Source organism: Zonotrichia leucophrys, chromosome 3 (genome assembly GCF_028769735.1).
Source record: "Zonotrichia leucophrys gambelii isolate GWCS_2022_RI chromosome 3, RI_Zleu_2.0, whole genome shotgun sequence".
NCBI lineage: Eukaryota > Metazoa > Chordata > Aves > Passeriformes > Passerellidae > Zonotrichia > Zonotrichia leucophrys.
The window spans coordinates 21107224-21121402 of NC_088172.1; the positions used below are offsets into that span (position 1 = coordinate 21107224).

Genomic DNA, 14179 nt, shown 5'->3' on the forward strand with positions numbered 1-14179 from the left:
AACATGAAGACCTTGAGAACCTTGCATACCAGAGTTCTCAGGCAGCTTTCTCATAGCAAGTAGATATTCTATCTTTGGCTGTTTTGGGAAAGCAAAAATAATTTTGAGAACCCAAATCTTGGTATTGGAAACATAAGGAGGGGTTGGTATGTTATCTCTGACCTATTGTGAGCTCGGGTTTGCAATATGCATGAACTTAATTAACACGGTTATAAAAAGTGATGGATTGAGTGAATAAACGGAGTCAGATGCTGAACAAGGAAGTTGGGTCTCTCCCTTCATCTTCAATAATTGTCCTTCGTGTATTTAGAAGATAAAATGATTACTGAATTAGTCACCTACCATGGGAAATTATTAAATACTCAATTTGGAGTTCCTGAAAGCTATAATTCTTATGCAGCTTCTGGGGTATTGATAGACAGATTTCTTATAGCTTTAACTTAAGAGAACTTTAATTGCAATAAAGCAAAGTTTAGTTGAAATGTACTTGTTTTATTCCTAGGAAGGATGATGCATCCTTCACAATCATTGTAACTAGACATTTGGTGTTTATTCTAGTCAGTAAAATACAGTTCTTAGGATGTCAGCACTTCATTTGATCACACGATTTGCCATAGAAACTATATTTATTATATACATGTAATTATTTAATTTATGAACAAATAAAATGTTTCTTTTATTGAAAAAGACAACTACTGGAACTATTTAGCTGAAGTATTAGGCACAGAAATCAGATCATTAAAATTAACAGCTTTGTTCTATTAAATTTTGTGTCTTTGTCTCTCTCATCTCTTTTCTGCTTGAAGTATGAGATAAACGCTTATTTATAGATTCAGTCTCTTACTGGTTCCTTTTATTGATTATAGTAGGATTATTATTTTGATTGGGGCAGGTAGAGCAAATCACAGATCTTGTATTGACTTTGCTCCATTTGATCTATAAATATAATCAGTAGTAAGAGTGAAATGTTAATGATCATGCTGTTTCAGACACAGACTAGAATTCAGTTCTACTCTTGCACTAAATATGTTTGCTTCAATTTACCTGCATGTCACCATGATTATACCTACTAAACTTGCTACCTGCCAATTTAGAGAACTTCTCTAAATTTTTCCTATTGGTATCAGAACATTTTCTTCAGCAGATGCCCAAAAAACCCAACAAAACAACCCCTTCTCATTTATTCTTCCCATAATCTGACTCACTGTCAGTTTTTCCTTCTAATCTTGTTCATTAGAACTGTTAGAAATGTAATGTATTTGTAAACTTTGTCATGTTTTAATTTCAACAAGAAGGAGAGGGAGAGAACTAACTGTACTGATGTACCAGTGGTTTTATGACATGGGCATTGTACAGAAAACCAAAGAAATTAAATTACCACCTCTAAAGAAAATCATCACCAGCTGGTCTATTTCTTATTTTATGATAATTTGTCTCCTTGGTGATGTGCTAGAATTTTTCTGAGCTTATCTGTTGTAACCATGAGAGACAGTGCAATTCTCAGTCCTGTTAAGAGGGCAGTTAAGAGACATCACTTCTTGACATGTACAGAACTGTAGCTTTTAAACAGGGAAGGGGCAGAAGGGGAAGACCCCCCACAATTTTAATGGTTTGAGCTTTAAATGGTTTGAGCAGCCCAACAGGAAACTTTGGGAATGGTTCTGTTCACAACCACTTCATGTCCTACATAGGTTTCACTTAAGAGGTCTCCTACATGTTTTGCTTGTAGTCGTGTCAAAAGTCAGAGGATGGCCAAGGAACTGGGGTTTTTTGTGTCAGTTTATCTTTTTTCTATAAAAACAGCACCCCCATAGACTATCCCATAGTTAGCAACTATTTTCTAATCTTAATTTCTTTCTCAGTGTCAAAGCCTATTTGATATAACCTGCAAACCCTGGATAGTGGACTGATCTCTCTTTTTCTCTTTTTCATTTTAATGGAAAATCCTTAAGGCTATGTTGACAAATGAGATTATCAATGCATTATGCCCATGGCTAAGTGTCTTGTTACCTCTTCCTATTTGCAACACAGTACTGAACATTTTACTCTGAAAGCCAACTAAAAATATAGTATCACTTACCAGACAAAAAAAAAAAAAATAGGTAAGGCATTGATTAACAAATGTGTATCAAACAGCTAATTGAGGAACCAAGAATTTTATTTAAAGACACTTGTTTCAACCCTTATTTATATATTAAAAAAAAGAATTTTAGTCACCTTCAGCTTTATTGAAGAAATGGCAGTGCTTGGTAAAAATGCTAGATTGCTTTTTTTAAAGGAAAAGAAAAAGACAGCCTTGTGAATCAATAAAATACGTTATATAGTGGTAGTATATTTACAAGTAAATAACATTGTAGGGTGAGTTTATAACCTGTTGCTGGTGAAAAATGGAGTTTTCCAAACTTATAAGCCACTGAGACAATACAACATGTTGGGTTTATTTCTTTTGGAAAGAATGCTTCTGGATATCCCATAAAATTGCTCTTTACTACTGACTCTTCATCAACTCTGTCATTTCAAAGTAAATTACTGACTTTCCTACAATTCTGAATGAAGTGGTATTGCAAAAACCAACAACTCTTCATGCTGAGCTGTAGGTTTAAGCCTTACACATAGTTTATTTTGTGATCTTCTAAGGGAAAATGTGTAATGGTAATTTTGTTTTCATGTCAAGGTTCTGTTTTCACTTCCTGTCATGTAGTGTGAAAAATAAATGATAATATTTTTTTAAACGGTTTTTTTAATCATTTGCCTGTCAGATAAAATCTTACCCCCCTGATCATTAGTGAAATTTTATCTGTTGACTTAACTGACACAACGGTTTTCATTTTTCTTGTGCTTGATTATTATATAATATAAATAGAGTAAACTATTTTTATGACTGGATAGAAATACTTTGCAATCAAAATTTAGTCTTTACAGTTGTTGCAAAAGTATCATTACCTGCAGCAAGTCATGAAATGACACTGAGTTCAAAAGTGTAAAAACTAATGATTAAGGAGCTCATAATACTGTTACATGAGTGTCTTCATTGTTATAAGGACTTTATAGGTTTGATAAGTGCTAAATAGTTTTACTGCAAGTAGGCCACAAAGATGGTACAATACAGCTGTTACATAATGATGTGGGACAGTTTCTTCTCTGTCTTCCCCTCATGACCTTGAGCAATATAAAGATATGATGTAGATCATTATTTAAGTATCAGGACTGATGAAGGAGTGGTATTTTTAAATTGGTGGCTTCCATAAATCATAAATTAAAATGAAAGTATAGAAATGGATTTTTAAATTTTCAGGCATGGATAAGTGCATCTCAGGCAAGTCTTAATGAGTGGTTTTGTAGTCCTAAGGTATACTTACTATGGTGACAATTTCTTAACTAAGAGTGAGCATAATGCAAACATATATTTCATTTGGTGGAACTGTATTGAATCATTCGTAAATGAATTGTCGCTTGCTGGAAAATTTCAGCTTTCTAGAGTCATCAGGAGTTCCCTTGCACTTTATTTGGCAATAGTAGTGTTGTGTGTAGCCCTCTAGTTGAAGGAAATCGGATACAGGGTTTCATCCTGGTCAGCCTGGGTTTTGCAAATTCAGTTTCTGTTCCTGGAGTCTGATGAGTTCAACAGCTGTGAAAATTTTACATTTGCAATTACCAAAAGAATCTCTAATTTTCATGATGCAGCTTTGCCGTTAATGAGCAGAATAGTATCTCAGGAGGTCTGCATAACTGCCTGTGCATTATGAGAGTGCAACCAGAACACACATACACACACACACACATACACAAACTGTGCGTGATGAAGGCATCTAATTCTGAGCTGTAGCTTTGGAGTGACTTGTAGGAATTTCACCATAGAAATGGAAGATATAGAATATATTCCAGTTCCCACTATATTTTTCTTATAGAAAATCTGTTTAAATTAGAACTTACTGCTAAAACTAAAGTTGATCCTTTTACCTTAAACTTTTAAGTAGTATTTTAATCAAGCTAAAAGCTATATTTATAATTGCACTAAAAAGATAAATATTTTAAATTTTCCCTCACTATTTCTAAACATGTAGTTTCTTAGCTATATGAAAATACGCAGGGGTGGTTTCTGTGAAAAGCCTCTCCCGTGTCCAATAGAGTCAATGCCAGTGGGCTCCAGGACAGACCCACTGCTGTCTCAAGCTGAGCCAATCAGAGAGGGTCATAACACTTCTGGGATAAAATATTTAAGAAGGAAAAAAATAGAAAGTTATTAGGCAGATATAGCTGTGCTCAGAGAAGAGTGAGATTATGTGAGAGGAACAAAGATGCAGACACCAAAGTCAGTGAATAAGGAGGGGGAGGAGGTGCTCCAGGCACTGGAGCTGAGCTTCCCCTGAAGCCCATGGTGAAGACCATGGTGAAGCAGCCCTTGGAGGTCAACAGAGGTAAATGTAAAATGAAATGTTAGGAGTGAGTAGGCTCTTCAAGACTTCAAGAAAACGTGGACTAGTAAGCTCCCAGACTGCCTGAAAACTGTACATCTGCTGAGCCTTAAGTTGTTTCATTAAGCTTGAACGAAATTTAAATTCAACTGTTGGAAAGACATTGATCAAAAAATACAAAATCAGAACAAAACAAATTGAGCAAAAGACTTTATTTTTAGTTTGGTTTTTTTTTTTAAGCTGCTGATTAATTCACTAAGAATGGACAAAAAATTGGATTTATATAAGGGAAATTTATTTTCAGACCTTAGGTCACCAAATGTCATAGTTTAGGAATGGCACTCCCCAGTTTATTGATCCCTCTGCCATCAAAGGTCCAAACCAGACAAGGCTTTCCTGCCCCTCCTCCAGCAAGAGACAAAATAGGTGGAGATTACAGATTGAGATAAAAACAATTTACTGGAAACCGCAATGGGATAAGAAAGTGAACAATGATACTAATAATGAGAGTATAGAAACAAGAGTGATTTAAATACAAAAATTACTCACTGGCCAACCTGACATGACCCTGAGACAATGAACAAGGGACATACAGACCCTCTGCACCCGCACTTTTTTCTTTCTAACCATGGTTCATGCCCATGTTCTTCTGGGGAGTGAGAATGCCCCTGGATGTGATCGGAAGTCCTATAGAGTGCTAAAGTGCTACAGACTAACACCAAGGCATACCCACACAGCTCCTGGCAGGGTCCCCTCACAGCTTCTGTGAAAAAACTAACTCTATCCTAGCCAAAAACCAGGATACTAAGGAGTAACAAGGAGCGTTGGACACACCAGCTATTTTGGTCATAGCAAGTAAAGGCATGTTGATAGAAATCCCCATCTGCTAGAAAAAGGAGTGCCATAAATATATTGGTAAATTACAGGGAACCTGTATTTCAACCAAGTTGACAGCTGCAGTGTAGTAGGATGATTATTTATTTCCCAGTGTTTGAAGGTGCTAGAGCTTATTCAAAAAAGGCTAAAAGAATTAACTTTAGCATGTGACAGTTATAGGGTTTTTTAATTGCTTCTGTTTCAGAAATTTGTAGTTTTTAATCTGATGTTTGAAGCAAGTAGGGTGGTTAAAATACTTGTTTAGTGAGAAGCACTAGACAATTTAAGTTTTAAATGAAATCTAGCAGTTGGCTGTGGCTTACTGAACTACTAGAACAATACTGTGTAAGATTTGTTAATCATTTTGAAGAAACACAATGCCATCTGTAAGAGCGTCCTCTAGGCAGGTTTGGGATAATGGCTTCTCCTTGTGTGGCTGCCGTGAATGGCCTTTTGAGCCCAAGCCATCTGTTGTCAACATGACCACATTTTCTTATTCAATTGTATTCCAATACTTCAGTCAATTCATTGGTAAATTAGGGAAAAAAGAGTTTGAAGTAGCTTCTTGTAAGAGTTACATGGTTCAAAACTTTCCTTACCTGCCCTTGTTTGTCTCTTTTTATCTTTTCCATTTCTCTGGCTTTCAGTTATTCATCTCTACTACATTAGAAGTGTCATGTAAGTTTATATCTGTTGTTTGCAACAGATCAGTTTTGCTATTTCTGCTGAAGGACTTGCTCAAAGATTATGATGGACTCATTATACTAAAAGTAATTTTATAACCTTTTAATAGCCAGGATTAAATTGTATGGAAATATATAATACTTTTGTACTGTTGAAATACATATTCTTTTTTGTCTTGGTATTTTAATTTCAGCTGTATTTTCTACTCAAATCTATATTTTCTATCACGTCTGTGATCTTATTTATAAGGCAATATCTGAATACTTTTGTACACCTATATAAACAATGCCTTTGTATCTCATTTTTAGGGTTCCAACTTAATACTTTTTATTAATGTCATTCTACATTGGTAGAAGGACATTAATTCTACCAATGGAGAATGTAGAATTAATTCTACCATATCAGGGGGAAAAAAAGAACTAAAAACCATTCTGCATCCTTTAATTAATAAATTAATTCTAAATTTTTAGTGTATTCAAATTTATGTAGATCAAAATTATTAAAATAAGCAAGTGTGACTTTATGTGTATTTTTAAGTAAATCAAATTGGCTTGCTCTTTTCTGTGTCAAATTTTTAAAAATAAAATCTACTGCAGATGACTTAGTGTATGAATAGATACTGTTTATAAACAACTTAATCATGACTCTACCTTGCTGTTCTTTGCTGTAAAACACTATATGAAAACAGAGAAGAGCTTATGTGCTGCTAAGTGCAGCACCTAAGAAATCTCCTAATAAATGTCCTTGCAAATAAAAAAAGGTCTCCTGCAGGATATGTATTCTGATCATTAAAATTATTCACAAATCAATTATTTAATTTTGATCTGAGTTAAATGAAACAATTTGTAAGCTTGAAATTATCTTCAAGGTGGGGGTAACTGACATTTTAGAGAAAATGCAGTGAAATTTCTGGTGGAAAATTTCATTCAGCTAATTCTCCTTGTGAATATATTTGTGGATTCAAGCTGTCCTCTATAATCTCTCTTTTATTCCATTACTTCTAACTTTCTGAATTCAAATAACTGCAGTGTATTCAGTTCTTTTATACAATGACAAAATATACCTTTTCTCCAAATATTGTCAAGACATCAAATATATGCATCCTTTTTTCTTTTTCAGTGATGACAGTATTCTGTGCTACATAAAACAAATAATTTCTAGTACACTTGATAAAGAATAATTTAAATGTTTTGTTTTCATTTTTAAACCATATTATTTAAAGACCAAAATTTTGTTTGATATTTCTGTTAGATATCTAGAACTGTTAGATACTTTAAAATGGAAACCTTTAAAAAATAAAATGTAAATAAATGTAAATATAAGGAGCTTAATGGATAACCAAATTGACTCTATTACATTAATCAGTGCATGTAATACCTTTTTAAATTGAAACAGTGTCATTGCATTTCTGTTTGACTTCTTGACTGGAAAGAGGTTAATATTTACATATGTAAGCTTTTATTTTCACTATAATAGAGAGACAAAGCTGCAATATTGTTCAATTTACAAACTTCATAGAATCCTAGAATGACTTTGTTTGGAAGGCATTTTAAACATCATCGATTTCCAACCCTCTCCCACAAGATCAGGTTTCTCAAAATGCCATAAAGCCTGGCCAGGAACAATGGCACCCATAGCATATGTGGCACCCATAGCTTCTCTGGGCAACCTTTTCCAGTGCCTCAACACCCTCTAAGTATATTTCCTTCCTGACATCTAATCTAAATCTCTTCTCTTTTAGTATAAAAACGTTTCTCCTTGTCTTACCTCTATCTAGCTGGGTAAAGTGTTGTCTTTCCTCTTTTTTTATAAGCCTTCTTTAGGTACTGGAATGCCACAATGAGGTCTCCAAGGCACCTGCCTTCCCCAGGCCTTTCCTCTCTCAGCCTGTCATTGTAGGAGGAATGTTCCAGTCTGCTGATTATCTTTGTGACCCTCTTCTGTGCCACAGCTTGTCACTCAGCTCTAGAAAAGCTGCCATTTTTTACAGTATCTTTCTACAGGGAATTTTAGGGTCTTTCGTCTAGCCTCCAGGGAGTATTTCTCAAGGCTTCTTGAAGGTCATTCTTGCCATTTTTGCTTACATTTGAAAAGTATTCAGGACAAATTATGGAGGGAATAAGGGCTCCTGGGTTATCCATTTTTATTCTTAGGCTGGTGTTAACACTGGGAGAATGAGTAAATGTCTAGATACACTGCCATAACTTGTTAAATTTTAAATTGTAGGTGTTAGAACCTGAAGCAGGAACACCCAGTATTTTTTTCTAATAGCATAATGGCCACTGAAGAAAGATATGCAGTGTAACACATTTGTACATAATACTACTTGTTGTGGCACGCATCTGACCTCCGGTGATGTCTCTGACCTGGCTAGCAGCAGAGCAGCCGGAGATGTCGGCAACAGCAGCCTGAGGGATCTGCGGGGCGCACGGGGAAACCCTCTGGCAGCTCCAGGATGGTGTGCTCGCATGGAACAGCAGCAAGGAAGGGATGGGTACAAATGAAGTGCCAAAAAGGAACATATTTATTAAACAAATAAAAAGGCACAAACAAGAGTGCAAAACAAAACATAAAGATGCTACTTCGAAGGACCCTGAAGTAGGACTGACACACATACACATGGTCTCTCATAGAATGTTCTAGAAACATTCTGGCCAATCACAGGCTGTTGATCTGCATGGCCACTCCCAGTTAGTCCCAGTGTCTTTTGCTGCTCACCATAAGCTGCCTGGATGTCATCAGTTGTGGCTTCTTATTTCTTGAGGCTTGATGTTGGTTGTCCATAGTGTGGCTGTGAGGCCAGTGTCCAGCCAGTCTGCTCCAGGACAAGCTCCCACAGATACTTTGTTTTGAAGTCAAGGCCTTCAAAGCATCACATAATTTACATAGGTCTGAGTAGTTCCTTACTGCATTTTCAGATTCCAAATGCATCTAAAGCAGAAGATGGAGCATATCTGGAGTAGGACTGATATTATAGCAAGGGAGATTTCAAATAGCTTGTATTGCTGCATGAAACATCTGTTTAACCAGCCCTTCCTCCTGCCTAATACTGCTCCTTGATTAGGCACTTCCCATATGCTGAACTAAATTAGGATGTTAATGTATGTGGTAATTGTTTATTATTATGATAATAATATTTTAAAATCTGATTTATGTTTATAGTTATTGCCAGTCTTTCTTCTTACTATTGCCTTAGAATCAGAGCATTTGAAACATCTTCAAGGATTTCTGAATTTCCTGTGGCATATATCAAGTAAAACAATAAAGATGACCTCCAAAGCTGTGGACACTGTAATCTTTATGATCCCAACTGAGAAAATGCAAGAAATCTTGTTGATTCATTCTCAGTCAGTGAATAAAGAATAGATTTTATATTTATCAAATAGAAATTTGAATCACTAGTCTTAACCCTAGAGGTTGTATACAGAATGTAAATCTGTCAATCACGTTAATGAACTCACAGCCACTCTTCAATTATTTCTGCAAAAAGACTTGAGAATGTGTAGTTTTTGCAGTATAATAGCATGACATGTTGAGAAGTTCCAGAGTTAAGTCATATCCACTGAGTGCTCTGTCTCTGTACTACAGACCTGTGTGGTGGTTGAAGCATCTTTGATGTTCTCAAACCTGCTTAGGAAAAGAAGCAAAAAACCCCAAACCTGACTAGAATATTTTGTCACTTTTCTCCCTGCCCTTTGACTTCAAATATTTTTTTAATGTTTCTCTCATGGAATACTCACCGTTTCCTCTAGCTGATGGTTCCTTGAAGCACTGGGATGCAGTATGAGGGACTGTCTATGTAAAGTAATGTCTTACTTTGATATTAGCCAGGATTATATCCTCTTTAATTATTTTTTTTAACAGAGAGGGTATACTAAGAATGTACTAAGAATATATTGGGAGGGACTGGTCCTAAATTTATTTGACATAATTACAAGGTTATACATGTTTAGTTTATATATTTGCATTTCAGAGGAACATTGTCATTAACTTTACTTTTACTTTTACATTTACTTTACGTTTATTTAAAAGTTTTGCTAGCTTTAAATAGAATATTACTCTCCATTTTCATTGACACTGTTGTTTTGAAATTTTTAAATTCTAAAATGTAAATTGAAATGATAGTAAAAATACATTCAGTCTGTGATTGAGTTTTGAATATAAGAGAAATAATTCAAGTTTTATGTGAAAAAGATGGGAAAAAAACCAGAAGAAAGATGCAAAAAGCATGAAGCACCTTTTAACACCCTAGGTAAATGAAACTTTATGCAGTGCAGAAAGAGTAAAAACTAGACATGGATATTTCAAGAGCACACAAAAGTTTTTTTCTTCAAATTAAACCAGTGAAATATTGGGAATATGACTGCATGCATAAAAATGATGTATCCAGAAAATGCTTGTAGACGCTGCAAGATTTAAATATATTTTGAAAGCGAGATACTCAAATCAATGATACTTGCTCCTCACATGTATCTCAGTAGCAGTGGACAATACTTTATAGTGGTGGATGAAGTGGAAACCTGGCAAGATTGTAACAGAGGAAGATAAAGGTTTCTGACAGGAATTTGTTTGAGCACCTTTTCATCTCTTTTCAGTCTAAATGATAATTGTTAGAGCTAAAATATATCTTAATACCTAGTTTTTAGTTAAATTCCAAAATACTGGCCGGTAAAGGTATTAAGCATGCTAATATGTAAAAGAATATAATTAGGTGAGCTGAAGTCCCTGGTGGCTCTGAACCAGTAGAGACAATAAATTGGTTTACTGATTTGAGAGATTTATTATTTTTTTTTTCTCTCCATCTGGAAAGATAAAATCAGGCAGGTTTGTTTTACAGGGAATTGGATTTATTTTGTCATGACAGCATGTCATGCAAACACCATCTGTTAAAAGTACACTTGACAGTTCACTGGGGAAAATAGGAGCTAAAATCTGTGCCATGTCTAACAAGGCCTGTAGACATCCAGGAAGAAGTGTTGAGTTCCAGACACAGGATGCCTGTCCTAATCAGAGAGATAGTGTTTCTCTGGATAAGCAAGAGGCTAAACCACCATGCCCTGATATTGGTGTGAGAGTGTGTTGACACCTTGTGAGAGTAAAGTAGTGGCTGAGAAGAAAATTTTGCAAAGGTTGTCATCCATTTGGGAAGATCATTTCATTCTGTGCTATGACTAAGGTTTCATTCGGCATTTACTGATGACCCAAAGTACTTAAACATTTTGTATATACATAGATCTGTACAAGGAGATGGCTTCACTCCAATGTGGTATGTGATGTCCTTAAAACACAGTAGCAAAGGTAGCATTCTCCACCTTGTATAACAGTTGTTACCACAAGGTTCATGTTTAGTAAAGTTAGTAAGTTGAATAACCATACCAGTTGTTTTGCTTACGTTTGTGTTTTGGTGATTCGTAATCAGAACTGAATCTGATATCCACTAACATAGCTACAGTTCTCTGCTAAAAGTAGTAAATATTTGACTTTTTCTTTTTTTTTTTTTTTTGAAACAGTGGAAGAAATATTAGTGGGGAGAGAATTTATTTTAAGAAACATCAGTGTAGAAGCAGGCTGCTTTTGTAGCAAGACCAGGTTTTTCACTATAACTGCATTTCAGTGCTGACACTTTTCAAGCTACTACAAGATTAAACTTTCAGAATAAAATATATGAATACTCACTAGTATATGATTTCTCTGAAAGCCTTTATTCACACCCAAAAAGCTTTATAAATCTAAGTAATATTAGTGAAATTAGCAGGATTGAGTTGTAGAGTTGGTGAATTCCACGTGCTATACATGGACAAAAGTCCAGATGAACTGAATTTTTACTCATGTTTGGCTTTTGTATTTAGAAGGAAATAGTTTTTTAATTAAGACCTTATATTTTCAGTTGTGTCTTCAAAGAAATTTTTTATATTATCATAATCTTTCTTGATGTAGTGTACAGAACAAGTATGCAGGGCAATGAGTAGTGTTAAAAAATATGGATAAAGAAATAATTCCTGTATTCTTAAAGCATTATAGATTTAATAAAAAGCATATTTTGAAATATACTGTAATCATTGCAGCTTCTCTACTTCTCTACAGAAGACCTGACCTGTGCTCAGGTCAAGAACTATGGTCCATAATAATATATTGTCTCAGTTGTATTTTTATAGTGCTGTAATACAGTTTTTTAGCTCATTAGATCTTCTCTTGTAAATCTTTGAATTTCTATATAAATGAATTGTCCCTGAAGCTGCCAAATCAGACATGAAGATTTATAGGTCTTAAAATCTGATTGTATGTATCCTATTTGTCACCACTCCTTTTGTTGCTATATTAAATTTGAAAGCATATCACTGTGTGGGAAAACCAGCTTCTTTTTACATCTAAGCTCTCATCACCTTTCAGCTGTAATGCTGTCATCTGTAATCCACTCAGATTTATGTAATTTATTTTGTGCAGCTAAAATATTCCAATTAACTTTGTTTTGTTTTGTTTTAAATTCTGGAAGAATGCTCTGTCCTTTTCTTAGAAATTTCCCAAAAATCTTTTAAGATGGAAAATATGATCCACAAATTTCTACTAGTTCTGTTTTTTGTGGAGGAAACAGAAATACTGGAGGCATATAATTGTTGAGGGTTGGCTCCAGCTGGGTCCCAGGCACCCACCAAAGCCTCTCCATCACCCCCCTCCACAACTGGATGGGGGAGAGAAAACACAACCAAGAGTTCATGAGTTGAGATAAGAACTGGGAAAGATCACTCACCAAATACTATCATGGGCAAAACAGACTGGAATTAGGGATATTGCATTTATACTAACAAAATCAGAGGAGGGTAATGTGAAGTAAAGAAAGACCTTATAAAGACCTTCTCCCACCCTTCCCTCCTTCCCAGCTCTACCTTCTCCCCCAGATGTACAGGGTGATGGGAATGGGATTATGTTCACTTAGTTCATCACACGTTGTTGTTGCTGCTCAGAGAGGAAGCAGCTCCAGCATGTTATTCTTCTCATGGGAGATAATTCTCCGTTAACTTCTCCAATGTGAATCCATCCTCCCCAGACTGCTGCAGTATGGGGTGCAGTCCTACAAAGACAGGCTGCTCCAGTGTAGGTCCTTTACAGGGACACCAGTCCCACCAGCAGACCTGCTCCAGCATGGGCTCCTTTCTCCACAGGTTTGCAGGATCCTTCATCTGCATCCCTGTGGTTCTCCATGGGCAGCAGGAGCACAGCTGCCTCACCATGGGCTGCAGGGGAATCTTGGCTCCAGTGCCTGGAGCACCTCTTCCCCATCCTTCTGCACTGGTCCTGGTGTCTGCAGAGCTGCTCCTTTCACACGTTCTAACCCTCCTTTTCTCTGGCTGCAATTACACCTGCACAATCACTTTTTTTTTTTAGTCAATTCTCCCATAGATGTTACCATCATTTCTAATTGGCCTAGCCTTGACAATCAGCCGGTCAACTTTGGTTTGGAGCTGCCAGAGATTGGCTCTGCTGGACATGGAGGAATCTTCTGGCAGCTTCTCATAGAAGCCACCCCTGTAGTTTTCCCCGTTCCTCCCCTCGTCCCCACTACCAAAGTCTGGCAATGCAAACCCACCACAGACTTTATGTCAGTTCTTCCCTTTTTCAACTGGAAACACCATACGTCTATATGAGCAGGATAAAAAGCACATGTGTGTTCAGGTTTTCTGAATATTTGGTCTTCTTCTTTGTATCATTTATTTATGATAAATAACTTCTAACTTCACATTTTCCTTAATTAACATTTCAGGAGTGTAGTAGGAAAAAGGGGGACACAATGTTCAAATTGTTTTGAATTTTGAGAGTACCATAAGTCTGGATATCTGTATACATAGTATGATTTAATTATCTGAGAGTCTGGATGAAGAAAAAATGGAGGGAAAAAAGAGTGGAACAGTATAAGATACCTTGTCTTTATCTTCTTAGCTGAAAACAAAAAATGGAGATTTGAGCCTCATTTGCATGATCACATATTCAGCTGGATAAAAATGCATTGTTCAATGTCATATATTGTATATTTTTTGAGATTAACTTTATCTTCAGCTGAGGTAGTGATTGGTCAATAGTTGGGCTCAATGATCTTAGATGTCTTTTCCAATCTAAATGATTTTGGGATTCATAAAAATATTCCTGCTATACAGTTCTACAGTATCACAGTTGGGTTCTTGCCTTTTGTTTATTTTAAATCTTATTAT

General features: G+C 35.7%; 1 protein-coding gene across 2 annotated transcripts in view; it reads left to right on the forward strand.

The window, feature by feature from the left end:
• CSMD1 (CUB and Sushi multiple domains 1) overlaps positions 1 to 14179 on the forward strand; it is a 1074724-nt gene that overhangs the window by 726615 nt on the left and 333930 nt on the right. The gene's annotated exons all lie outside the window — the stretch shown is intronic.